We start from the raw sequence: 26,225 nt of genomic DNA, 5'->3' as shown, positions 1-26,225 counted from the left end.
ACAGTCCTGGCACAAATGGAGAAGTAGACACCCACTGTCTACAGAATTAGCAGTTGGTGAAGTATATGAAGTATTTCCTAGTAGTACAAGAGTGAAAAATTCAGGAAAAGGAAATGAATTTAGAAACTTTTTTTTTTTTTTTTTTTTGAGACGAAATCTTGCTCTGTTACCCAGGCTGGAGTGCAATGGCATGATCTCATGATCTCAGCTCGCTGCAACCTCCACCTCCCGGTTCAAGCGATTCTCCTGCCCCAGCCTCCTGCGTAGCTGGGATTACAGGCATGCACCACCACGGCCAGCTAATTTTTGTATTTTTAGTAGAGATGGGGTTTCACCATGTTGGTCAAGCTGGTCTCGAACTCCTGACCTCGTGCTCTGCCCACCTCTGCCTCCCAAAGTGCTGGGATTACAGGCATGAGCCACCATGCCCAGCTGAGAAACTTTCTTAAAGGATAGTTGACATGCTAACATCCCATAGAGCTTGAAAAAACACAAAGAAAAGTGCAGGGCTATCAGCACTGGTATATGTGTTGGTACCCAACCACCTAATATGTGTCCTGGATTAAATTACAAAAGCATTTAATATATCTACAGCACATATTTAAAAAGCTGGAATGATAAAAATATTCACCAGTTCATGACTTTTTTTAGGTAAATAGATTTTAGTCTTTCCTAGAATTTATAATAAATATTTGTTCTTTAACATGGTAGTTATATTTCAGTTTTTACCTTATGAGCTATAAAACATGTGGTGAACCAGTGTAACAAATCAGAAATTATAATAAATTTTAAGGCACTCTTCTGAAAGGGCCCAATCGATTTGTAGATTGTGTTATCCTGATGTTCCTGTCTGTGTTATACTACATAAAGAGGGTCCTTGCTTGTCTCTGAAGGATAATATTAATCGTACTCTTCAAATAAGCACCCAGTATATCTCAAATGTCAGAAAGAAAGTCATATTCAGTGTTGCTGAGTTCATAAAGGATGACATTTATTCCTTAGGAAGCAGCATTCAGAATATTATGATGAGACATCCCACCTGGGAGGTAAAGGTCAACTTCTATACTCTGCAGAACGCTGCTCCCAGAACCAGCACACAGGGCCATGACTTTGACTTTAGAACTCTACGGTCCTCCCTACTCTAAGAACTAAGCACATATGTGATAGTTTTAAGCGGCTTGTGATTTGCTCAGTCATGGTTGTCAGGGAGATAGATTCATCTAGTATGCATTACCATCCCATTCCAGTATGTAGAAGCAAAGGCTTCCCCAGTACATAATTTCAGTCTTCTGATGTGATTTTATGTTCTGGGAGAGAAAAGCCACTACCTGCATCAAAGTCTTCTGACTATAATTGACACTGAGCCATGTTTGTTTTTCGTCATCAATCCCAGCAGACAAAGAAGTGACAGAAACATTCACAACTTTTTTTCACTGCAGACATGACTTTGTCCAGGTCTTCGGTGGGTTCTCTCTGTGGAGTAGTTGGAAGCTTTGAAAGTATGCATCAGCCTGGAGGTCCAAGCTCCAAGCCCTTTAGCCAACTGGTTGCAAACTCCCTGGGGTGCAGCATCATAGGCTATGTGAGGAAAATACATACCAACTTCATTCTCCAGACCCTGGATTACCAGGAGCTCTTTCCAGGTTTTCTAGGTTATGCTGAAAATTAGTGGATGGTAGGAGAGAATGGTCTGAAAATTAGTGGATGGTAGGAGAGAATGAGGTCTGCCTTCCTTCACAGCACCTCCTCCATCACTCCCTCAGTCAAGTCATTGGTCTGGAAGAGTGTGTTTATAGTATGTGATGCTCTTGGTTCCACCAGCAATCCAATATTGTCATAACTCTCAGCAAATGAGAAGGATGCAAAGTCATTCAAGGAGGCAAGCAGAGCCTTCAAATCCATGAAATAATGAGATTTGCAGATCAGGGGATCTTTTAAGCAGAACAGATTCCGTGTCCTGATACTACACCATTCTCTAGATTCTTCTAAACCTGGCAAGCTAGAAAGTGAAGCCCTCATGGGCCACCACACTGGCTTTGAGTTATTTACTGTTACATTTGAAAGAGCCCTTGGAAATAACGTAATAGAACACCCTCATTTCACAGATTAGAAAACTGTGAGGCTGTATAGCTTGAAGTCGCAGTTAACAACAATGGGAGACACTATACCATAGTGCCTTTCTTAACGAGAAGTGACTCTGAAGCTAAACTGAATCCCAGAGCCACAGCTGTGTAACCACAGGCAAATTACATAACCTCTGCAGTTTCTCCTTCTGAAGAATGGAAATAATAGTACCCAGCAGATAATGTCACAAGATTTCCACATAACGCTGAAAACAGTGCCTGTCCTAGAATAAGCACTATGTTTGTGATTGTTAAGTAACATTAGTAGGGCTTCTTTAAAACTGCAAACTGCTCCCTCTGTGTTGCCTCACTCACCCCTCATTTCAGTGTTACTTCAAGCCTTTTCTAGGTCAGTGAAGAGCCACGTGACACAGCCAGTAAATCTTTGAGTCCTGACTTCTGCCCTGTTTAGCCCCATGCTCTTGTGTGGCAGGCAGTTTTCTGTCCCAATCTTCTTCTTTGTCCTCTTTCTCTGAAGCACCACCATAACAGTCATAACCTGCTCTAGCCAGGACCTGCCACTACCTGACATGTTTTAGAAACAATATGTGAAGCGAAAGGCTTGATATTCCAAACTCGTCTGCATGAAAGGATTGAAGTCCCTACGTGGACATTTAAGAATGACAACTGTGGAAGAATTTTGTTTACTTGTGAAAATATTCAGAGCACACCTGGAGCATGAAAATTTTAATTCAAAAAGCTACACATGAAGTCACCTTTCTATATATCTTTCTTGCGTGTTTCTTTTTGTTTCTAACAAAATGATAATTCCATGACAGCAGTCTTATGTCAAAGGCACAGAAGAGGGAAATGAATTAAAAGATTGATAGAGCTTCATTTGAATAGGCAGTAACACAAGCTGGAAAACTGCTGCTGACACTAAAAAAAAAAAAGTGAATTTGGATTAATGTTTTCCATGATGACATTTAATTGATGCTGCCAAGATTGAAGAAATAACTCCACTTTTGCTTCTTGAAACTTTATTTGTTTAAAAGATTTTAATGTCCCTCCCTGCCTCACTCCAAAGAAAAAACGGAAACCTAAGTAATATTTTTATTAAATCTTTGTGGATAACCAATTACAACTTACATATAGCAAATACATTTTCTAAGTTTTTCAGACAGTCTCGATTAAAACTGTAAATAAACCAGTCATAATCATTACTGTCATCATCATCAATGATCGTTAGCAACAGCAGCAAATAATCACTACTGTCATCATCATCATTAATCGTTAGCAACAACAGCAACAGTGTTACCACTTTCCTCTCTTGTCCTATGCTTCTGCCTTTGTAGATGTCATATGTTTTTATAGCATATATTTAAGTTGCATAACATGATTTTTTGACATGCTCATACACAAAAAATGGTCATGAAAACCAACTAAATTAACATGCCCTTCATCTCATAGGTACCCATATTTTTCTTTTTTGGTGGCAAGAGCACCTAAAATCTACCCTCATATGTTTTAGTTTATTTATGGCAATAGTGTCACTCCATGTCTTTGGAAGAAAAAGGAAAAATGTGTTTAATTTTTCAGGTAAATTACTTTTAATAATTGGAATATTAATTATTTAAATAATATCAGCCATATTCAATAACCATTACTTTGATTCTTTGTTTTTAAATTATACTTTAAGTTCTGGGATACATGTGTAGAATGCAGGTTTGTTACATAGGTATACATGTGCCATGGTGGTTTCTGCACTCATCAACCCGTCATCTAGGTTTTCAGCCCCAGATGCATTAGCTATTTGTCCTAATGTTATCCCTCCCTTTGCCCCTCACCTCCCGACAGGCCCCGGTGTGTGATGTTCCCTTCTTTGTGTCCATGTGTTCTCATTGTTCAACTACCACTTATGAGTGGGAACATGCAGTGTTTGGTTTTCTGTTCCTGTGTTAGTTTGTTGAGGATGATGACACATTAAAAAGGTTATCCACCACAATCAAGTTGTCTTCATCCCTGGGATGCAAGGCTGGTTCAACATATGCAAATCAATAAATGTAATCCATCACATAAACAGAACCAATGACAAAAACCACGTAATTATCCCAATAGATGCAGAAAAGGCCTTTGATAAAATTCAACAACCTTCATGCTAAAAACACTCAATAAACGAGGTATTGATGGAACATATCTCAAAATAATAAGAGCTATTTATGACAAACCCACAGCCGATATCATACTGAATGGGCAAAAGGTGGAAGCATTCCCTTTGAAAGCTGGCACAAGACAAGGATGCCCTCTCTCACCACTCCTATTCAACATAGTGTTGGAAGTTCTGGCCAGAGCAATCAGGCAAGAGAAATAAATAAAGGGTATTCAGTTAGGAAAAGAGGAAGTCAAATTGTCCCTGTTTGCAGATGACATGATTGTACCCCATCGTCTCAGCACCAAATCTCCTTAAGCTGATAAGCAACTTCAGCAAAGTCTCAGGATACAAAATCAATGTGCAAAAATTACAAGCATTTCTATACACCAATAATAGACAAACAGAGAGCCAAATCATGAGTGAACTCCCATTCACAATTGCTGCAAAGAGAATAAAATACCTAGGAATACAACTTTGATTTTTAATAAAATTCCATGCATCAATCCAAATGACTAATATCTTATTTAAATATATCTTCATATTTATTAAAGACAGTATCTCAAGCGTGATGGCAAAATCACAGAAGCAAAGATTTTAATTTTAAAATATTTCACTGAGAAAGTGAAGAAAACTGGTTTCTTTGTGGAGAAGTTGAGACAATGTTACATTCCGAGTGTGACAGAGTTATAGAGGAACCTGATTAGTAAGGACAAGAGAAAGCTACTTGTGATGCTGTGATCCTCCCTTCCTCTTTCTCTTCCTTTTATATTTTGTTCCATCAATTTGTTCAACAAATATTTATTGAGGAGTTATTATATGTTAGGCATATGCTGGGTGTATTATCTTTGAAAGACAATGCAAAGTCAATACCCAGAGAGTGAGAGGTGTTATTTCAGTTAGGGTAGTCAGGGAAGCCTTTTCAATGTGAAATGAGCAGAGAAAATGAGAGACAGCAGGAGAAAGAAATGCACATACGTGGGAAGTTTATGTCAGGCAGAGGAACCAGCATGACTTACCCTTGGATTGTCTGTTTTTCCCTGATTTATATGATTGCCACCATTGGCATGGTCATATTCTTATAAAACTTAACTACCCTAGTCACAATTGCTTAGTTCAGTCTAGTGCCTGAATGAAATTGGAATAGTCAGCATCTTTCTCTGGGATTTTTTTCTAAACATCTGAATGAGTATAGATAGCAACTATGTCTGCAGTTATGAGACCTATAAGTCAGAAGTAAAGAATTAAGCACTGACTGGGCTCGGTGGCTTACGCTTGTAATCCCAGCACTTTGGGAGGCCAAGGCTGGTAGATCACGAGTTCAAGAGATCGAGGCCAACATGCTGAAACCCTGTCTCTACTAGAAATACAAGAATTAGCTGGGTGTGGTGATGCATGCCTGTAGTCCCAGCTTCTCAGGAGGCTGAGGCAGGAGAATGGCGTGAACCCAGGAGGCAGAGGTTGCAGTGAGCCGAGATCGTGCTACTGCACTCCAGCCTGGTGACAGAGCAAGACTCCATCTCAAAAATAAAAAAATAAAAAATAAAAAAAAATTAAGCATCGGGAGTATCATGGTCATGTTACTCACCATGTGGGGAAAGTAATTGTACAGCCAAAGTAATGAAGGCAACATAAAAATAAACCCAGATAAAAGACCAGAAGATATGAGTTCATGATTTCAGTGTTCTTGATACCTGCTTGCACACTAAACTATCTTCTGATCTTATTCATTATCCTTTTTCTCCTAATCAACTTTAGACTGACTTGGATTGCTACTATTTTCAGCCAAATGGGTCCACATGAAGAGCTACTGAGTGGATTTAAGTACAGGAATTTGAAAGTTGCTACTCAAGCACAGAAGGTAGACTTTGATGGGGACCAACAAATACCTTTCTACCTTTATAAGTTTGGAAACAATTGAGAGATGAGCACAAGTTTTCAAAATAAAGAGATAAAAATATAAGTTATATTACTGAAAAAAAACCCAACACCCTTGATAGGATGTGCATGGTCTTTCCAACTCTGGACTCAAGAATTAAGTTGCCCATTTGGTCTCAGTCAGAGCTGAGAAGCCTTAAGCCCTCCAAAGAGTTGCCTCCTTTAGCTTAAGAGAAAGAGTAGCACAAAACATTTGTGTTCTATAGACAGGTTGATTGGCTCAGAAACAAAGTCTAAAAGGATCCCTCTGCCTCCTCTTAGAGGCAAGATAGAGTGAAATATTCAAAGAAAAGCTAGCATTATTACTCCAATAGAAGTCCCTTGTGAGGAAGTGATATAGTGGTTACTTCCTAAAATAAAAGCATCTTCATGAAACTGTAGCATATAGTGGAAAGACAGGAATTGGACAGAATTTGAATATCATTCTTTCCGTCTTAGATAAGCAATCCAGCTTTTTGAGTATAATTGTATAAATTTTTTAAATGGAGAATGATTATCTTTATTCATGTGATTATTGTGAAGGTTATATGAAATGAGAATAAAATATTTGATCTGTTATTGCATAAAAAGTTTCATGTGTGAAATTTAACTTTTAATTTAGTAACAGTTTTCAATATTATACTTAACATGTTAGAGACACTTCATATAGGAAATGTCATAATATTTATTTCCTTGAAATATGATTATATCAGACTGTAAGTCATTATTATTTCCTGGTTAGTGAAATACAATTTGTCATTGCTGGGACTTTTTTAAAGCATCTGAGATTATAAGATCTCCCATGCTGACACACTTCTTGCCTAAGACTTATCTTTGAGATTGAAGTTTGTCACTTTCTCATATCCCATGATTTTTTGCTGAGGCTGGGGACCCTCATATCTAGGGTTCAGACAGCCTTGGTGCTACATACAAACTTCTCCCCACCAGGAGGATATGCTGCCAACCTTGGGAAAAGACATGGCCTGTCAGTCCGTACCATCCACCTACATAAATGTTCCTCTAAAAATTAGAGAGATTTTCTCTTTTCTTGAATGCCTTGACCACTCACCTTTCTAGTCTAATATAGTCCTATAAAGTTAGAGAGAAAATTGAAAGAGAAAAAGCAGATTGCCATGTAGTCTATTGGTAACTTGGCTCTTGGCCTGCAGCAAAATTCTTAGAACAGGCAAGAGGATATATGATGGAAAAATAAAGTCAAGGCTGAAATTAGTATGTCCATAAATTATTCTGACCCAGCAATATCTATTTTTCTGATTGATTTTTTAAAATATAATGCTCTCATGGAATCTGTCTTGTAGAAGATTAAAGTTAGCAGTGTTCTTTATTTCTTTTTTTGCTTCTTTGTGCCTCTTTGGATAGAAATCTCATTAAGGAAAATCATATTTTATAAATATTTTTAGCTTGGAATTGTTTTAAAGTATATAGTAAAAATATATACTTAGCAAAATGTAATGTAATACAATTAAAATTTTTAATTCTGATTTTTAGGATAACTTCAATATAGCGTATTTCAGCTCACTGTGAAATGGAAACCATTTTAATGAGCTGATGTAAGACTCCTATTATAATATCTAGCTATAAGTTGTTTCAAAACCAGTTATTTTTTCTTCAAAGAGGAAGCTTATATTTCTTGGGGAAACCCAGAAACAGTAACCTTTTTGAAATATATATTTTAATAATTGATTATTTGAGCTGTTCTGAGAGAACAGGAGAAATTTTAAACTAGCCAAAAAAGAGAAAACAACAACAACAACAAAACCTTTTACAGTCAGCTGAAGCAGAAGGTTCTAAGTCATTGGAACTTATTTATTGTATGCTTGAGAGACTCTTGGAGCCATACAAAGCTGGGTATTAATACATGGGCAAGCACAAGACAGACAGGGCAGATGTTGTATTAATCAAAATTCACTGAAATTTGAGAGCAGCTGTGTGGTTTGAGATGGCCATTCTGGCACAAAATTTATGCAAGGACCAAAATAGCTACTACTGTTCATTTAAAAAAATAAGAAGAAAAAAGCTAAATTCCACTGTAAAACCTGACTATATATTCCCATAACAAAAGAGCAGTCAGTCAATCACAATATATGAGAATTAGAGTTTTCCCTAGGCAATAAGCCCTAAATTCTGAGAGTCAATTGAAATCTAAATCACCTAGCCATCATTTTAAATCTAATATATCTTCATTTACATAAAAGAATAGCTAGCCAATGCAGAGTCCATCTCAATCATGATTCAGAATAGTGCTATTAATTCACAAATGACTTCTAAATTCTCATCTGTCAAGAAAATTAAGACCCTGACAGCTCTAACATTCTGTATGGTAGGCTACACGTTATAATGGAAAGAGAATGGGAGCCAACAGCACGAGATGATCTCAGCATCATTACTTACCAGTGAGGTTTTAAGGGTATTTTTTTTTTCTAAATTTCCTGACTCCTGTTCTCCTACTTCTAAAATGGGGATATCTATACTTGCCATCTCAGCTCCTCTCTGCTCTTCTCTCTTGAACACACCCTGATAGACTTTCATTTCTACCACTCCACTGAAAGAACTCTTGCTAAAGTTGCTAATGGCTCCTATACTAATACATTTGATGGTCAAATCTCCTCCCATATTTTGTTTGTTTGCCAACAATATTTTACAGAGTGTAACTCATTTAACTTGATTTTTTATGGAACCACTATCTTTTGGTGGAACCCCTACATCATTGGCTATTCTTTCTCACTCTTCTTTTCAAATTCTCTTCTTCCAAAAAAAATCTAAAACAATTTTCAAGTTAAAATTTTAGGATACGTGTTTATATTTTGAGAAAACATAAAAGGTCTGAGGTTTTACAGTGCTTGCATCTAACAAGGTAGCTTGGCACTGCTTCATATATGTCAGAAGACATGAGAATCCTGGGTCAGAGATAAAAGACAGCTTGTTATTCAGAGCAATAGCAGAAGCCAGAGAAGCATTGCTGTGTCAGTTACCCTAGTTCCTTTCCTTAGAAGATGATGTGATGAGGGGTGGCTGTTGTCTATACATACAATAGAGTATGTTAGGACAGAGAATCACTAAAATTAGAAAGGCTTGATTGTTATATAGGAGGCCATTGGTAAATCTGCCTATTCTCCCCTTCAGAGAGAGACATTAATTTTATTACCTTGGAATATAACAGATACGCACCAATGAAGGAAGTGAGAGAGATTTTTATCTTCAATATCCTGAGATGTAAGCAAATCCTTTGTGGAGAGATATCTCTATCTTCCCTGACACATGTGTATTTAAACATCTTAAAAATACTATTTGGAGAAAATGAGCTATTATCTTGACTTGTGGACACATGAGAGATCAATGGAAAATTGTTACCAACACATAAGCTTGTTTCTCTTTTAGATTAGGAAACTGTTTTCTGTTTGCCTTTATTTAGCTTTGCCCTAAAAAGTAATCTTGTTTTGATGATTCAGAATTTAAGACAGTTTCTAAAAGTATTGACAAAATATTCCACAATAACATCTTCTTATCTTTGCAATGTTTCCTTTTACAGTATTTATAAAGAATTTTAGCTTATAGTGGATATTCAAACACTGAAAAACACCAGTGGACTTTATTGGGTAGCATTTGAATAATGTAACATTTGGATCTCCTAGCAAGTTTAATGCATTATACAAAATGACTTGCTGAAATTGCCAATTTAAAGACTTATTCTTCTCCCAAAATATATTACTTCTTGGAAACACCACTCATAGGTGCATGCTTTCAAAAAGCATACCATGCATTTAAACTTATCAACAGTTATTTTATTTGCAATGATTCACCATTAGGAGTAGATGGGACTACAGACCCACAAATAAACCGTGGCGACTGCTACAAACATTGTGACTCCTTCTTTCCTACATGCTATGGACCCAGTTCATGCAAATGTTGGTCTTAAACTTCATGACCATGTGTTAGTGTTTTCTGTTATTTCTCTTGGTTTGATGTTAGTAGATTTCTTCAAATTTTATCTTTATGTAAGCTTAATGCTTGCAGATTTATATTTTTTTTTACACTTTCCAAATTTCTTAGCTAATTTTTCTCTAATTTCTGGAGATACAGGGGTAATTCTTAGGGGAAAATACACACACACACACACACACACACATACATATTTATGTGTGTATATATATATATATATTTCTGGAGATATATATCTTCAATACTGTATATATGTGGGTTTATTTCTGAGTTCTTTTTTTTTAATATTCCACTGACCTCTATGCCTATCATTTCACTAATTCCATAGTCTCTTGGTTACTATAGATTTAAGTCTTAAAATCAAATAGTTTGTCTTTCAACTTTCTCTTTTAATTTTAAACTTGTTTTGGTAATCTGAATTGAATTTTCATATAAATTTTAGAATACATTTGTCAACTTCATTTACAAAATTATATTTGAATTTTGATTGGCACTTGATTATAGTGATAGATAATTTGCAAAGAATTGACATTGTAACAACACTGTATTGCAGTTGATGAACATAGTTTATCTGTTCTAACATCTGTTTATCTATGTAAACATCTGTTTAGATCTTCTTTGATTTCTCTAAGTAGAGCTCTGTAGTGTTCAGTAAAAACATTTTGCAAAACTGTTAATTTTATTCCTAAGTATTTTATGCTTTTGTAGCTAATGAAAAACAAGTACCTTAAAATTTTATTTTATGATTACTTAATTCTTATACATAAAGTAACTCTTTTATATTAAACTTGTATCACATGATCTTGTTAAATTCACATATTAATTGTAATAGTTTTTATTTGTTTGTTTGTTTTTGGTAGACTCCTTAAGATTTGCTATCTAAACAATTCTGTAATCTACATATAGAGAACATTTTCCTTCCTACTTTTTTATTGTTTTAACTTTTTTTTTCTTGCATTATTACAGTGGCTAGGACCCCAATAAGATATTGAATAGAACAAGTAACATCAGGTCTTTTTGCCTTGTTCCAAATCTTGGGGTGGGGAAGGTGTTCAATATTATTACATATTTATAGATATCCTTTATCAAGTTATAGAAGCTCCCCTCTCTTCCTTGTTTGCTTGGAGTTTTAATCATGAATAAGCAAGAAATTTTCATTTTTTTTTTCTGCATCCTCTGACTTCTGGCTTCTATGGTTCCTGATAGAAATGCCACACCTGTTTGCATCAGTGTTGCCTCTATACCTAGAAATGTCTTTGTTTGCATTTTTTCTATTTGGGGTTAGCTGAGCTTCTTGAATCTGTAAATTTATTCCATGATTTCTTCAAATAATTTATTTTTGCTACATTTACCTTTTCCTTTCCTTCTGGCTCTCCAAATACACATATATTAGACATTTTGAACAATTAGACCATTGTTCAACAGGTTCCTGGAGTTTGTTAACTTTTAATTATCTTGCTTTCTTTTTTTTTACTTGAATTATTTCTATTAATTTATCTTCAAATTCACTAGTTATTTTCTCTGTCACATCCCTTTTTTTCTTAAGATCATAAAATATATTTTTCTTTAATTCCAACATTTTTCAGCTCTAAAATTTGTATTTAGTTTACTTTCATATTCACATGCATATTTTCCCTAAAATTTCCATATTTTAAATTTAATACTAGTACATTCGAGTTTCCATCATTGAACATCGTTATAATATCTGCTTCATAGTCCTTGCTTGATAATTTCAACATCTGGGTCATCTGTAAGTTGGAATCTATTGTTGTCTTTTTCCTTGAGAACAGTTTGCATTTTTCCAACTCTTTACAATTTAAAACTTTTGTTATTGTATCTTAGACTTTGTGAATACTATGTAGTAGTAACTATGGATTCACTTGTATTCCTTTAAAGTGTGCTAATGTTTTTGTTTTAGCAAAGGATTAATTTCTTAGAGTTTGTTTACTCTACCATTACTAGGGTAGGCAATGGCTCAGATTTCAACTGGAATTTCTGTCTTCCCATAAAATGAATAGTTCAGGATTTAGCCAGATATATAGTGGGCACTAAATCTCAGATTCTTTTTCTCCGGTTTTCTTCATTCTAGAAATTCTCCCCTCACTCTATGGGGAACTTCTAGTTACCCCGGTTTTCTTCCCCTGATTCCTCTGGCTAGGAAGATTTTGGGAAATTCTGTGCTGTAGCCACAGCTGTGGTATCTCTCATGATAAAGCTTCACATATGGAAAACTGATTTCAATCAAATAAAGTCCCCAAATTTTAACTTTCCTCCAACTCTGCCTAATTTGACTCGCTTCTCTGAGTCCTCAGACAGTTGTGTTTTAGTATTATGTCCAGAATTTATAATTGTTACCTATACACAGAAAGCTTGGACTTAGTAGCATAGTTTTCTATAATGGAAAAGGAATTTCTCTCACTACCTGTAAAGTATAATTTAAATAAAAGAAAATTCACATATTTAAATGATTAATTTGATGAATCTTGGCAATTATGTATATCCAGGAAATCACCAGCAAAAGCAAGATACATAATATTTCTATCATTCTGGAATGTTCCATTCTTTCCCTTTTCAATCAGTCCCTCATTTTTGCCCCAATATAAAGCTCAGGATCCATTTTATTATTTCTCTTGGCTTAGAATAATTCTGCCTTTTAGAAATCATAACAATGAATATAATTGTATTATTTTGTGCCTGGATTATTTAGTTCAGTTTAATGTTTTTGAGAATCATCCATATTGTTGCAGGTATCAATAGGTATCAATTTGATAGCTCAGTATTAAATTTCAAAACTATGTTGCATTTTAATTATTCTCTTGTTGATGGAAATTTGGATTATTTCCAATTAGATATTCTTATTAATAAGGCTGCTGTGGATACTATTTTCCAAATTGTTTTTGTAGATGCATTTTTATTTATCTTTAATAAGTATCTAGGACAAAAAAAGCTAGGCTATAGTGTAGATATAACAAATTTTACAACAAACTTCCAAACTATTATCCAAAATTGTTGAACCATTTTATAATACCACCAGCAATGTGTGATCAACTGCTCCGTATCCTTGCCAATATGTTCCATTATTCGTCATTTTTATTTTAGTCATTCTAGTGTCTGTTTAAATTCTTTTTAGAGAGAAGCTCCATTGAAGATATTTGTTCATGTTTTATTGAGTTGTTGCCTTTTTATTGTTGACTTCCAAAAGGCCCTCACATGATTTGGGTACAGGTGCTTTTTCTGCTATATATATTTTGAACAAATTTCTCGAACATTGGCTTGCCTTTTAATTTTATTAATAGTCATTTTGCTAGCCAGAATATATATATTTTAAAATTTTGGAATTTAAGTTCCTCCTTCTTATAGTTAGTTCTTTTTGTGTCCTGCATAAGTTATGCCTGGCTATCCAAAATCATTTAAATATTATTATTTTATTTTCTGAGAAGTTATTTGCAAGTTTTTACATTCAGGTCTATAGTCTACATAAACTGAATTTTTTGTATAAAGTGAGATGAAAATCAAGGTTTGTGTTTTCATGTGTTAAAAAGACATGTTTCAATAAACAAAAACATCACAAAAAAGAAAACTACAGATCAAAATTTATCATGAAAATTGGTGCATAAGTCTTTTACAAAGTACTAGCAAATTAAATTTAGCAGCATAGTAAAATAATTATATATCATGATCAAGTGGAATTTATTCCTGAAACGTGATATATAAAAATCAATCAACATAATACACTGAATTAACAGAAGTAAGGGAAAAAAACCATGATCATCTTAAATGGTGCAGAAATAGCATTTGGCAAAATTCAATATTTTTTCATGACAAAAGCACTAAAAAACTAGGAATTGGGGGAAGCTACATCAACATAATGTAAGTCGTATAGGAAAAACCCACAGTTAACATCATACTCAATGAGGAAAAATAAAGCTTTTCCCTAACATCACGAGCAAGACAATGATGCCTGTTTACACCATATTTGTTCAACACATCAATGATATCCTAGCCAGAGCAATTAGGCAAGAAAATCAAATAAAAGGCAACCAAGCTAGAAAGAAAGAAGTAAATTGATCTCTGTTTACAGATGACATGATCTTATATGTAGAGTACCCTAAAGATTCCACAAAAGAAAATTAATAGAACTGATAAATTGAGTAAAGTAGCAGGATATAAAGTCAACATGCAAAAATACAGAGTAACTATGAATATGGGAAATGTTCACAGTTATATATGTTTTCTTTAAGTTCTTTTAGCAATGTTTTACAGTCCTTGTTATAAAAGTCTTTGACTTTGGTATCATGAAAAATAATACCAAAGTTAGGAATTAACCTAACCAAAAAAAAAAAAAAAAAAATCACTTGACCCTGTACTGGAGAGTTTCCCCACTCAGTGGGGAAAGGATGTCTTTTCAATGAAAAGTTTTGAGAAAGTTGAATATCTACATGCAAAAGAATAAAATTGGAACCTTACTTAAAATATACACAAAAATTAAATCAAAATGGATCCAAGGCCTAAATGTAAGAGCTAAAATGATCACACTTTTAGGAAATTAATAGAACTGATAAATTGAGTAAAGTAGCAGGATATAAAGTCAACATGCAAAAATACAGAGTAATTATGAATATGGGAAATGTTCACAGTTATATATGTTTTCTTTAAGTTCTTTTAGCAATTTAGAAGAGAACACAAGGGAAAATCTTCATGACATAAAATTTGGCAATGATTTATTTATTGGATATGACATTCTAAATGTGAACAATAAAAGAAAAAATAGATAAATTTTGTATAGATTTAAAATATATATATATATGTCAAAGGATACTATCAATACAGAGAAATATATAGAAATCATAAATCTGATAAGGGACTAATATCCAGAATATATATGAACTTCTGAAACTCAACAATAATTACAACCATCTCAATTGAAACGTTGGCAAAGGACTTGAACAGACATTTCTCTGAAGAAGACATAGAATGGCAATAACTACATGAAAAAATGCTCAACATTACTTATTAGAGATGCAAATCAAAACTAGAATGTAATACCACTTTACATCTGCCATAGACTGAATTGTGTCCCCACAAAATTTATACTTTGAAGCCTTAACCCCCAATGTGACTGTATCTGGAGGGATAATCTTTAGGAAGTGACTAAGGGTAAGGGAGGGCATAAGAGTGGGACCTTAATTCACCTGGACTTTGACCTTGTAAGAAGAGGAAGAGAGAGATTGCCTTCTTCTGCTCTCTAAACAATGTGAGAGAATGCGGTGAGAAGCTGGTTTTCTGCAAGCCAAGGAGAGACCTTACCTGAAACTGAATTACCCAGCTTCCAGAACTGTGAGAAAATAAGTTTCTATCGTTTAAAACATGCAGTCTGTGGTATTTTGTTATGGAGGCCCATCCTAACACATTGTGATGGCTATTAATACAAGAAAATAATAAAAAATAACAACAGTTGTCATTGGATATGGAGAAATTGCAACCCTTGTATATTGCTGGTGGCAGTGTCAAATGGTAAAGTTTCTGTAAAAAACAATGTGATGTTTCCTTAAAAAATTAAACATAGAGTGCCCACATAGCCCAGCAGTTTCATTTCTGTGTATATACCTGAAATAATTGAAAGCAGGGTCTCCAATGGGTTACTGTGCACCCATATTTATTGCAAAATTATCCACAATAACCAAAAGGTAGAACCAACCCAAGTATCCACTGATAGATGAATGAATATACAAAACATGGTACATACATACAATAGAATATTATTCAGCCTTAAAAAGGAATGAAAATCTGATAAATGCTACATCAGTGGAACTTAAAAGAATTATTGTAAGTGAAATTAGCCAGACACAAATGACAAATATTGTATAATCCCACTTACATAAAATACTCAGAAGAGTCAAATGTTAAATCCAGAGAAACAGAAAGTAGAATAGTGGTTACTACGGAATAAATGGGGGGAAGGGGTTAAAGAGCATTTGTTTTGTATGGGGAAAAAGTTTCAGTTTGGGATAATAAAAAAGTTGTGGAAGTGGATAGTGACTATCTATGCCACTACATTTTATGCTTAGAAATGGTTAAATAGTGAAGGTGCGGGGGCTCATGCCAGTAATCCCAGCACTTTGGGAGACCGAAGTGGGCGGATAGCTTGAGCCCTGGTTTGAGACCAGCCTGGGCAACATAGTGAGACCCTGTCTCTACAAATAAAAGTAGCCATGTGTGGTGTCATGTGCCTGTGGTCCCAGCTACTGGGGGAGCTAAGGTGGGAAGATCACCTGAGCCTTGGAGGTTGAAGATGCAGTGGGCCGAAATCTTGCCACTGCACTCCAGCCTGGGTGACAGAGTGAGACTGTCTCAAAAAGAAAAAAAAAAAACCGGTTAAAGAGTCAATTTTATATTCTGTATAGCTTACCACAATTTAAAAAGACATGTTTCCCTATTAACTGAGTTGGTAACTTGCTTAGTAATCTATAAATCATTTATGTGTGCTTCTATTACTGGACTTTCTATTCTTTATATTCTACTGATCTGTCTGTAAACTGCTTACTGCAACTTTAGAACAAAATTTGAAATTTGGTGGTCTAAGTTCTACAACTTTTTCTTTTTTTCAAGACTTTTTTCTATCTCAAGTCCCTTAGATTTTCTATATATATTTTAGAATTCTCCCATCAAATTCTTCCCTAAAAATCTAACTGGCACAAGAAGAGAACACCAAATACCACATGTTCTCACTCAAAAGTGGGAGTTGAACAATGAGAACACATGGACACAGGGAGGGGAACATCACACACAGAGGCCTGTCGCGGGGTGGGGGGCTAGGGGAGGGATAGCATTAAGACAAATAGCTAGTGTAAATGACGAGTTGATGGGTGCAGCAACCAACATGGCACATGTATACATACCTATGTAACAAACCTGCACGTTGTGCACATGTACCCCAGAACTTGAAGTATAATAAATAAATAAAAATTTAAAAGAAAAAAGTTAACTGGATTTATACTGAGACTGTGCTGAATTTAAAACTTAATTTGGGAAAAAGAAAGTTTGCCTATTCATGAACATATTTTTCCATTTGTTAGGTCTTCTTAAATTTCTCCCAACTACATTTTGTAGTTTTCACTGTAGTAGTCTTACTACACTCCATTTTTATTCAGATTTACTTCTTGGCATTTTATATTTTTAGATATTAATTTAAATTGTATCATTTTTTGTTTTTCTCCATATTTTGTAACCAGTATATAAAAATGCAATTGATTTTTATATTGACATTTTCATCTTGCAACCTTCCCAATGCATATATTAATTTGAATTTTTTTGTATATTTCATAGTTTTCTACATACTCAATTATGTATGAAAATAAAAATGGTTTTACTTTTTCCAGTCTTCCTTTGTAGTATTTCTTTTACTTATATCATACTGCCTAGCAATTTTGGTACAATGTTGAGTAAATGTATTGAGGGTAAACATCTTTGCAATGGCTACTAATCTTGGAGAAAAAGTGGCCAATATTGAATCACTAACTTCTATTTTGGATTCTCTCTCTTCACAATGCTTCAACATGGATGAAAGTAGCTGTGTGTCTGTCTCTTCTCTCTTAAGAAGTGCTCATACCTTTTTGAAATATAGTTTTGTTAGATTTCCATGCACTTTCATCTCTATGATTAAGTCAAACTAAAAAAGTTATGATTTCTATGCATTTTTAGCTCTTTGATTGATAAAAGAAATTAGGGGAAAAATCACTGTATAGTCCCAGTGTGCTTTGCTGTTAGCCTAAAAACAACAGTTACTTGAGACTTTCTACATTATAACTAGACATAATAGTATTAAATCTACTTCACAGATTTAAATGTCATCTCTAAGCCTATGAATTGCAGATTAATATCCTCTATCTGTAGACACAGTGTATTTTCAGCACAGAACTCCAAGTGATTCTTCTAAAACAGTCTGATCATGTCCCTCCATCTGAAACACTCTGGTGAGTTCCCATTTTACTCAGCATAAAAGTCAAAAGTCTTCTAATGACCAAAAGCTACATATGATTTGAACCTCACCTTTAATATCTGTTGCTTTGACCTCATCTCCCACAATTTCACCTTTGTTCTTTCTGCTCCAGCCACATGGGCTTCTCCACCTTATCTGAAACAAATCAAGGACCCTCTAGACTCATGACTTTGCATTTGCTCTCCCTCTTCTCACAATGGTCTTTTTCAGACAGACCCCAAATCCTTCAGATCTCTGCTCAAATGTCCCTCTCTCAGTATTATCTATTTCAATATTATTTACTCTTGTTTGAAATAATACTTGCTATTCTGTTTATTATTTGTCTTTCCCAAGTAAAAGGCAGGAATTTTATTTTACTGATCTTTTTGCTCTACTTTTCAAGAATCTAAAAGCTAGCTGAGATACAAGAATAAAAAATATATATATATATATTTGTAAATGAATATAAAACTAAACAAAAGAGGCTTGGTTGAGCCATGGTTCAAATAATTTACTAAAATAATGTTAGCTTTCAGTAAAACAACAAAAACATTCCCAGTGGCATCAAATATTTGCCAATGGGCAAGATTTTCTAAATGTCTGAAGCACATATATTCTAGAGTAACTATTTCTTTAATGACTGTATTAGTCCATTCTTACACTGCTACAAAGAATTACCTGAGACTGGGTAATTTAGGAAGGAAAGAGGTTCAATTGACTCAGTTTCACAGGTTTAACAGGAAGCATGACTGGGAAGCCATGACTGGGAAACTTACAGTCATGGCAGAAGGCAAAGGGGAAGCAAATATCTTCTTTACATGGCAGCAGGAGAAGGAAAGAGCAAGTGAGGGAGTGCCACACACCTTTAAACCATCAGATCTCGTGAAAACTCACCATCATGAGAACAGTAAGGGGGAAACCTGTCCCTATGATCCAATCACCTCCCACCAGGACCTTCTTCCAATTCAACATGATAGTTGGGTGGGCACACAAATCTAAACCATATCAAGAACTTTTAAGGATTTTTTTAAAATCACTTGTCAGTTCCTTTATTTAGGAAGAATTATCATTTAAAAAAATAAACATGAACATATTTTTAAACTTAATTGAATGCCTTATTACTGAATCTTTTATATTCAGAACAAATTTTTTGGACATTTATGAAGGCTAAAACAACTTCATTATCTCCTCCACTGCCCTCCAAAATATACTTTTCATTGTGCTTGATATGATTCATATTTGGTATCCTGACACTAGATGGCTAAGTGGTGTGGAGTAGTAAAAAGATTTAAATTATAAATTAAATGACAATAAATTTTTTTAAAACAATGAAATGCCATGTCCATATACCTGAGTTAATTTTGTATGAGTTTTGTACACTTGTGCAGAGGAAGCAGAGTGGAGGAACACAGCTATTTCTGGATGCTTTGTTTCCTATGCATGTACCACAGGGCCTAGAAGAGTACCAAGTATGTAGCAGGAGCTCCATGAATACTTGCTGAATATAAGAATGAATAAACGAAGAGTCATGGAGACACAAGAAAACTTCCTTTTCCTTTCTCTCTCTTCTAACTTTTCATTACATTTCACAGGATAAACAATATGTTTTACATAAAATTAACAGCTTAATATTGGCTTAGTCCTTAAACTTTACCAATGTGAGTTTTCAACTAGTTTGCAGACAGTAATGTGATAATTTCTGCTTGTGATGAAGGGTGAATGATGCAGTAAAATGAGACAAAATATTATCTATCTTTATTAATTCTCCATACACATAAGGAGAGATAGCTCCTATATCATACTAATATCCCCCGTAGGGATTATAAAATGATGCATTTCATATAGTTCTCTATCAGGTTGCTATTTATTAACCCTGATGAAGGAAGACATATATATACATATATACATACTCGTACATATATGCATACATATATATCATTTATATGTGTGTGTATGTATACATATCAAAGAAATATATGTATATAGACAGACATACACATGTATATGTATGTGTATATATAGTGTCTGTGTGTATGTATGCATATATAAAAATATCGTGTACCTATATCGTGTAGATAATATCATATTATCTATGAAGGGTTTTTATTGTTGCTAATGCAGCAGTTTCTTCAGGTCACAGCTTGCCTTTTTTGTTTTCAATTACTATAAACCTTTAGAGCCCTTCATTTTTCTCCCACTAACACAATTATTTTCTTTGCTGAAAAAGAATGTGTCATTTACTGTTACCTTTTTTTTAAAAAATGACATCTTTAAAATTGCTTCTTTTTGTTTTTATTGAATACACATGTCTTCTTGGAAAAGGGAAAAGGTGTCATGACTACACTGCCTTAGTTGTACTCTCTGTGTGTGTATATGTGTGTGTGTGAGAGAGAAAGAGAGAGAGTGTGTGCTAGTAAGAGCAAGAACAGTGCATTGGATTTAAGCTAGTAAGAGCAAGAACAGTGCATTGGATTTAAGATGTTCTAATCATTTAGTTCACATAAACCTTATGAAAAATGAAAACTGTTCATTTTTCTCTGCTTTCCTCTATTATTCATCAGGTGCAGCACCTGGAACCAATCTAAAGAAACAATTTGTCACTGTGTGTAATTGCTGTGCAGCATATTAGAATCAAACAATTCATTATGTTGGTTTATAGAAACAAAAAAACTAGTCAAAGATTTTCTTTCATTTTAACCTTTGTAAGAAAATCAGTGTTCTCACTTCATTCAAGCTGGAGATGAATTGACTCTCGCTGGAAACAAATGAGGACATAAATACCTGTTCTTGTCCTATTGCCTTTTGACCACTCATTCCACTAGGGCTGGACAATGTTATTTATTTAGGGATCAGGCTTGGACATTAAGAAATCCTCCACATCAATTTTTTTCCATTTATTTTTACATCAATTTTTTAATGTACTTTTAATGTAGAGAGTCCATACAACACTCCAGCATTGATAGAATAGTTTCTATGGACTTAAGCCAACATTTTGTTTAATTGTAATCTAATTATAGACACAGTTTTGTGATCATTGAAAAGAGTATACTATATAAGTATAATGTAAGGAAATAAAAATCATCTGTAATTCCACACTGACTACTGATGAAAGAGGTGGTGGGCTGGAGTGGTCTCATGAGATGCCCGGTGCCTGCTGTAAGCAGTAAGGCTCAGCTCCTAGTGAAGGCAAAAATAAGCCACTAAAGCTGAAGACACAGTCTAAGTCTAGACTGCTGAGAGCCAGAGAAGAGTTTGTGGAGGCAAGGCTGACTGAGACTGGAGGGAGAAGTGTGCTGACTGGGCACTGGCAGGCCTTAACTCTGCCCTACAGGTATTCTGCAGAGTTCCTCTGCGTGGCCCTCCCCAAGGCCAGGGCCTGTGATCTTTGGCATTTGCATCATCAGCTACTTCTGCAGAGTGCCATTGAATCACAAGGTTGTGAGTGGAAGTTGAGCTGGGGGAAATGGGTCCTGCCAGAAGTGGAAAAATAGGTGTTAATACCACCTTTAGTCTTATGATTCTTTCTTGCAATTTTGTATTGTAACCATTTTTTTCACTTACAATTTTTCATGCTTATGAGTAGTTGTATTTTGTAATGGACAAATGTAATAATATGAATTTACATAAAATGATATGATGTATTAGATTAATGTTATATTCAGGGATATTTGACTTGTTTCTCATTTTTGATGTAGAAAATATTGAGATCAACACTTTAGAAACATACATTTATCTGAATTGCTAGTTATTAAATTAAGACAGCTAGATGTTAAATTACTAACTTTTTTACATTTATTGATACCTATTGCCAAATTTATACTCCCATTCTTTAGGTGTTGAACAACCTGACCTACTGTACACTAAGTATATCATCATTTGACAATAGTTTCTAATTGATAAAATGAAAATAAGTTCTTACTGTGCTAATCTGACTGCCTTAATTTATTAATAAGGTTAAACATTTTTATGTATTCAACAACCATTTTTAATGTTTCTATACATTTTATGTTTATGGAATATTGCTTTTTTCACATGGAAGTTTTAGTGTTTTACTTGTTGGTTGAAAAGTCTCTCCATATTAAGGATATTCATAATTTATTTTATTGTTGCAAATAAATTTTGGAGATTCAAATTTTTTTTTTCATTTAGTTTTTGATGATTCTCAATATGAAAATGCTTTGTATTTTATACCTGGAAATCAATTGACTTTTTGGTCACTTTTCTTATTGCTTTATAGATTACAACACACTTATATCTTCTAGTTCGCTTTTATTTACATTAAACTCTTTAATCAACCTCTAATTGATTTTATGTTTAATTCTCTATCACAAATGATTAATTTTCCTTACATTATGTAATAGTTGCAATAGTAGTAACAATAGCTGGAGTAATAGTAGTAGTGGTTAGTTCATATTTTGTATGTACAAAACATGATGCTTGGTGAATTACTTGTGCTACTTCAATGAATCTAATAATCCAGTTGGAAGTTTATCTTTACTATTTTACAAATGAGCAAATTTTGTTTGCAGTATTTAGAAACATACTACAAGCAGTATGAATCAAGCCTCAAATTCTAATACTTTTCTTTCTCCTAATGGAACTTGTATTTAGTCCACTTTCAGGCTGCTGATAAAGACATACTTGAGACTGAGCAAATTACAAAAGAAAGAGGTTTAACTGGACTTACAGTTCCATGTAGCTGGGGAAGCCTCACAATCATGGGGGAAGGAAAGGAGGAGCAAGTCATTCATCTTACGTGGATAGTGGCAGTCAAAAAATGAGAGACCTCGTGCCGGGGAATGCCTCTTTTTAAAACCATCAGATCTCATGAGACTTATTCGCTATCACGAGAACAGCTTGGGAAAGACCTGCCCCCATGATTCAATTACCTCCCACCAGGTTTCTCCCACAACATGTGAGAATTCAAGATGAGATTTGGGTGCGGACACAGCCAAACCATATCATTTTGCCCGTGGCCCCTCCCAAATCTCACGTCCTCACATTTCAAAACCAATCATGACTTCCCAACAGTCTCCCGAAGTCTTAACTCATTTCAGCGTTAACTTAGAAGTCCACAGTCCAAAGTCTCATCTAAGACAAGGCAAGTCCCTTCCGTCTATGAGCCTGTAAAATCAAAAGCAAGCTAGTTATTTCTTAGATACAATGAGGGTACAGACACTGGGTAAATACAACCATTCCAAATGGGAGATACTGACCAAAGCAAAGGGGCTACAGGGCCTATGCACACCCAAAATCCAGCAGGGCAGTCAAATCTTAAAGTTCCTAAATGATCTCCTTTGACTGCATGTCTCATATCCAGGTCATGCTGATGTAAGAGGTGGGTTCCCATGGTCTTGGGCAGCTCCGCCCGTGTGACTTTGCAGGCTACAGCTTTCACCAGCTGATGTTGAGTGTCTGGTTGCTTTCACCGGCTGATGTTGAGTGTCTGTGGCTTTTCCAGGTGCACAGTGCAAGCTGTGGCTGGATCTACCATTCTGGGGTCTGGAGGACTGTGGCCTTTTCTCACAGTTCCACTAGGCAGTGCCCCAGTAGCGATTCTGTGTGGAGGCTCTGACCCACATTTCCCTTCTGCACTGCCCTAGCAGAGGTTCTCCATGAGAGCCCTGGCCCTGTAGCAAATTTCTGCCTGGGCATCCAGATGTTTGCATATAACTTCTGAAATCAAGGTGGAGGTTCCCAAGTCTTAATTCTTGACCTCTGTGCACCCACAGGCTCAATACCATGTGGAAGCTGCCAAGGCTTGGGGCTTGCACCATCTGAAGCCACAGCCTGAGCTCTATATTGGCATTTTTCAGCCATGGCTAGAGTGGCTGGGATGCAAGGCACCAAGTCCCTAAGCTGCTCAGGGACCCTAAGCCCAGCCCACAAAACTACTTTTTCCTCCTAGACTTCCTGGCCTGTGATGGGGGCACTGCCATGAAGACCTCTGACATGCCCTGGAGATATTTTCACCTTCGTCTTAGGGATTAGCATTTAGCTCCTCATTACTTATGCAAATTTCTGCAGCCAGATTGAATTTCTCCTCAGAAAATAGGCTTTTCTTTTCTATCACATCGTCAGTTTGCAATTTTTTTAAACTTTTAGGTTCTGTTTCCGTTTTAAAATGGAATGCTTTTAATAGCACCCAAGTCACAACTTGAATGCTTTGCTGCTTATAAATTTCTTCCACCAGTTATTCTAAATCATCTCTCTCAAGTTCAAAATTCCACAAATCTCTAGGCCAGGGGCAAATGCTGCCAGTCTTTTTGCTAAACCATAACAAGAGTCACCCTTGCTGTAGTTCCCAACATGTTCCTCATCTCCATCTGAGACCACTGCAGCCTGGATTATATTGTTCATATCGCTATCAGCATTTTGGGCAAAGCCATTTAACAAGTCTCCAAGGAGTTGCAAACTTTCCCACATTTTCCTGTCTTCTTCTGAGCCCACCAAACTGTTCCAAACCCTGCCTGTTACCTTCCACATTTTTGGATATCTAAGGCTGTGCCCCACTCCCAGTACCAATTTACTGTATTAGCTTGTTTTCATGCTGCTGATAAAGACATACCCGAGACTGAACAATTTACAAAAGAAAGAGGCTTAATTGGACTTATAGTTCCACGTGGCTGGGGAAGCCTCACAATCATGGCAGAAGGCAAGGAGGAGCAAGTCACATCTTACTTGGATGGCAGCAGGCAAGAAATGATCAAGCCTGTGCAGGGGAATTCCTCTTTTTAAAACCATCAGATCTCATGAGACTTATTCACTATCATGAGAACAGCATGGGAAAGACTTGGCCCTCATGATTCAGTTACCTCCCAGCAGGTCCCTCCCACAACACATGGGAATTCAAGATGAGATTGGGGTTAGGACACAGCCAAACCATATCAGCACTCTTTTATGTACTCATCTTCATCAAAGTTAAATACATATATTCATCTCTTTACTACCCATTCTGTCATCTATTCTCATCTTCTTGTTTAACTTTCATTGAGCATATCATGGCTTTATTATTATTAGGTTTTAAAAGGCTTTAAGCAGTGCAAGGCCAAATCTCTTGTTATTCAAAAGAAAATTGTCTTTTTTGACCAAATCCTCAGAGTTAAATGGGGTTCAAAGTTAATAGTGATACCCCTCTATAATCAGTCTACTCTAACTGTTTGGAGTAATGGTAACATGGTCATAATTTTTGACAACATTTTTAAAAGACATATTTTTTAGGAAGATAGAGATCAGCTGAATTTACATCTTTGGGGGATAGAAATAAGCTTAAAAATATGAGATATTTGAACATACTCACATACACATATCAGTGAATAAATACTTGTTAACTTATGTGTGAATATTTTTAGAACATAAGCACCTCAAATTAGTATCAGTCAAACAACCAGCATGTGGCATATATACAGATGGATCACAGCAGCCTATCACCAACTGTGTATGTCAGCCACTTAAGCAAGTCTGACACTTGTGAGACAGATGGTGAAAAAGGCTATTATAAATATATATTCTGGATTTTTAGGCTTTCATAATACTGTCTATTTTTTTCAGTGCAACAATTGGCATATCTTGCTTGTCATTCATCTTGACTTTTATATACATGTGGATATAACATATCCATGTGTAATATATAGAAAGGCAGATAGATAGATATTATACATAATCCTACCTTAATTTTGTGGTCACTCTTGATGGTAGTTTAAAATCTATCTACTTAAAATGATAATTATCTCAGCAATTTATATCTATTTTGACAACCTCACTCTCGACACAGGTAAGCTGTGCAATACTGAGCAATTGAAGGATTCTACTCTGCCTCTGAAAAGACAGATAGAAGTATTACGGTGTATTGAAAGAGCATGAGTTGTGTGTCAGGAAAACTGAAAATTTATATCACAATTCTGCCATTGCCTAGCTGTGGGAATATAAGCAAATTGTTTAAACTTTCAACACCTCATCTTCTTTATGAATTCAAAATAAACGGTAATACCTATTTTGTAGTATTGATGACCATGAGAGTACTGATTGGTTAAACTAACTTAAATTTTACCTGAGGCTTCCTTTGTATTCTGAGTTCCTACATGATAAACTGCAACTTAGCATGTAAATAAACTAAAATCACATTTATGAGTAAAACAAACAGCCACGTTTCAGCCAA

The 26,225-nt window shown here is 35.2% G+C and overlaps 1 pseudogene; it reads right to left on the bottom strand.

The window, feature by feature from the left end:
- Positions 1-855: 855 nt before the first annotated feature.
- On the bottom strand, positions 856-1,902 carry LOC100592318 (annotated as a pseudogene).
- Positions 1,903-26,225: the final 24,323 nt, after the last annotated feature.

This window comes from Nomascus leucogenys, chromosome 9 (assembly GCF_006542625.1).
Source record: "Nomascus leucogenys isolate Asia chromosome 9, Asia_NLE_v1, whole genome shotgun sequence".
NCBI lineage: Eukaryota > Metazoa > Chordata > Mammalia > Primates > Hylobatidae > Nomascus > Nomascus leucogenys.
This window is presented reverse-complemented; position numbering and strand designations above follow the sequence as displayed.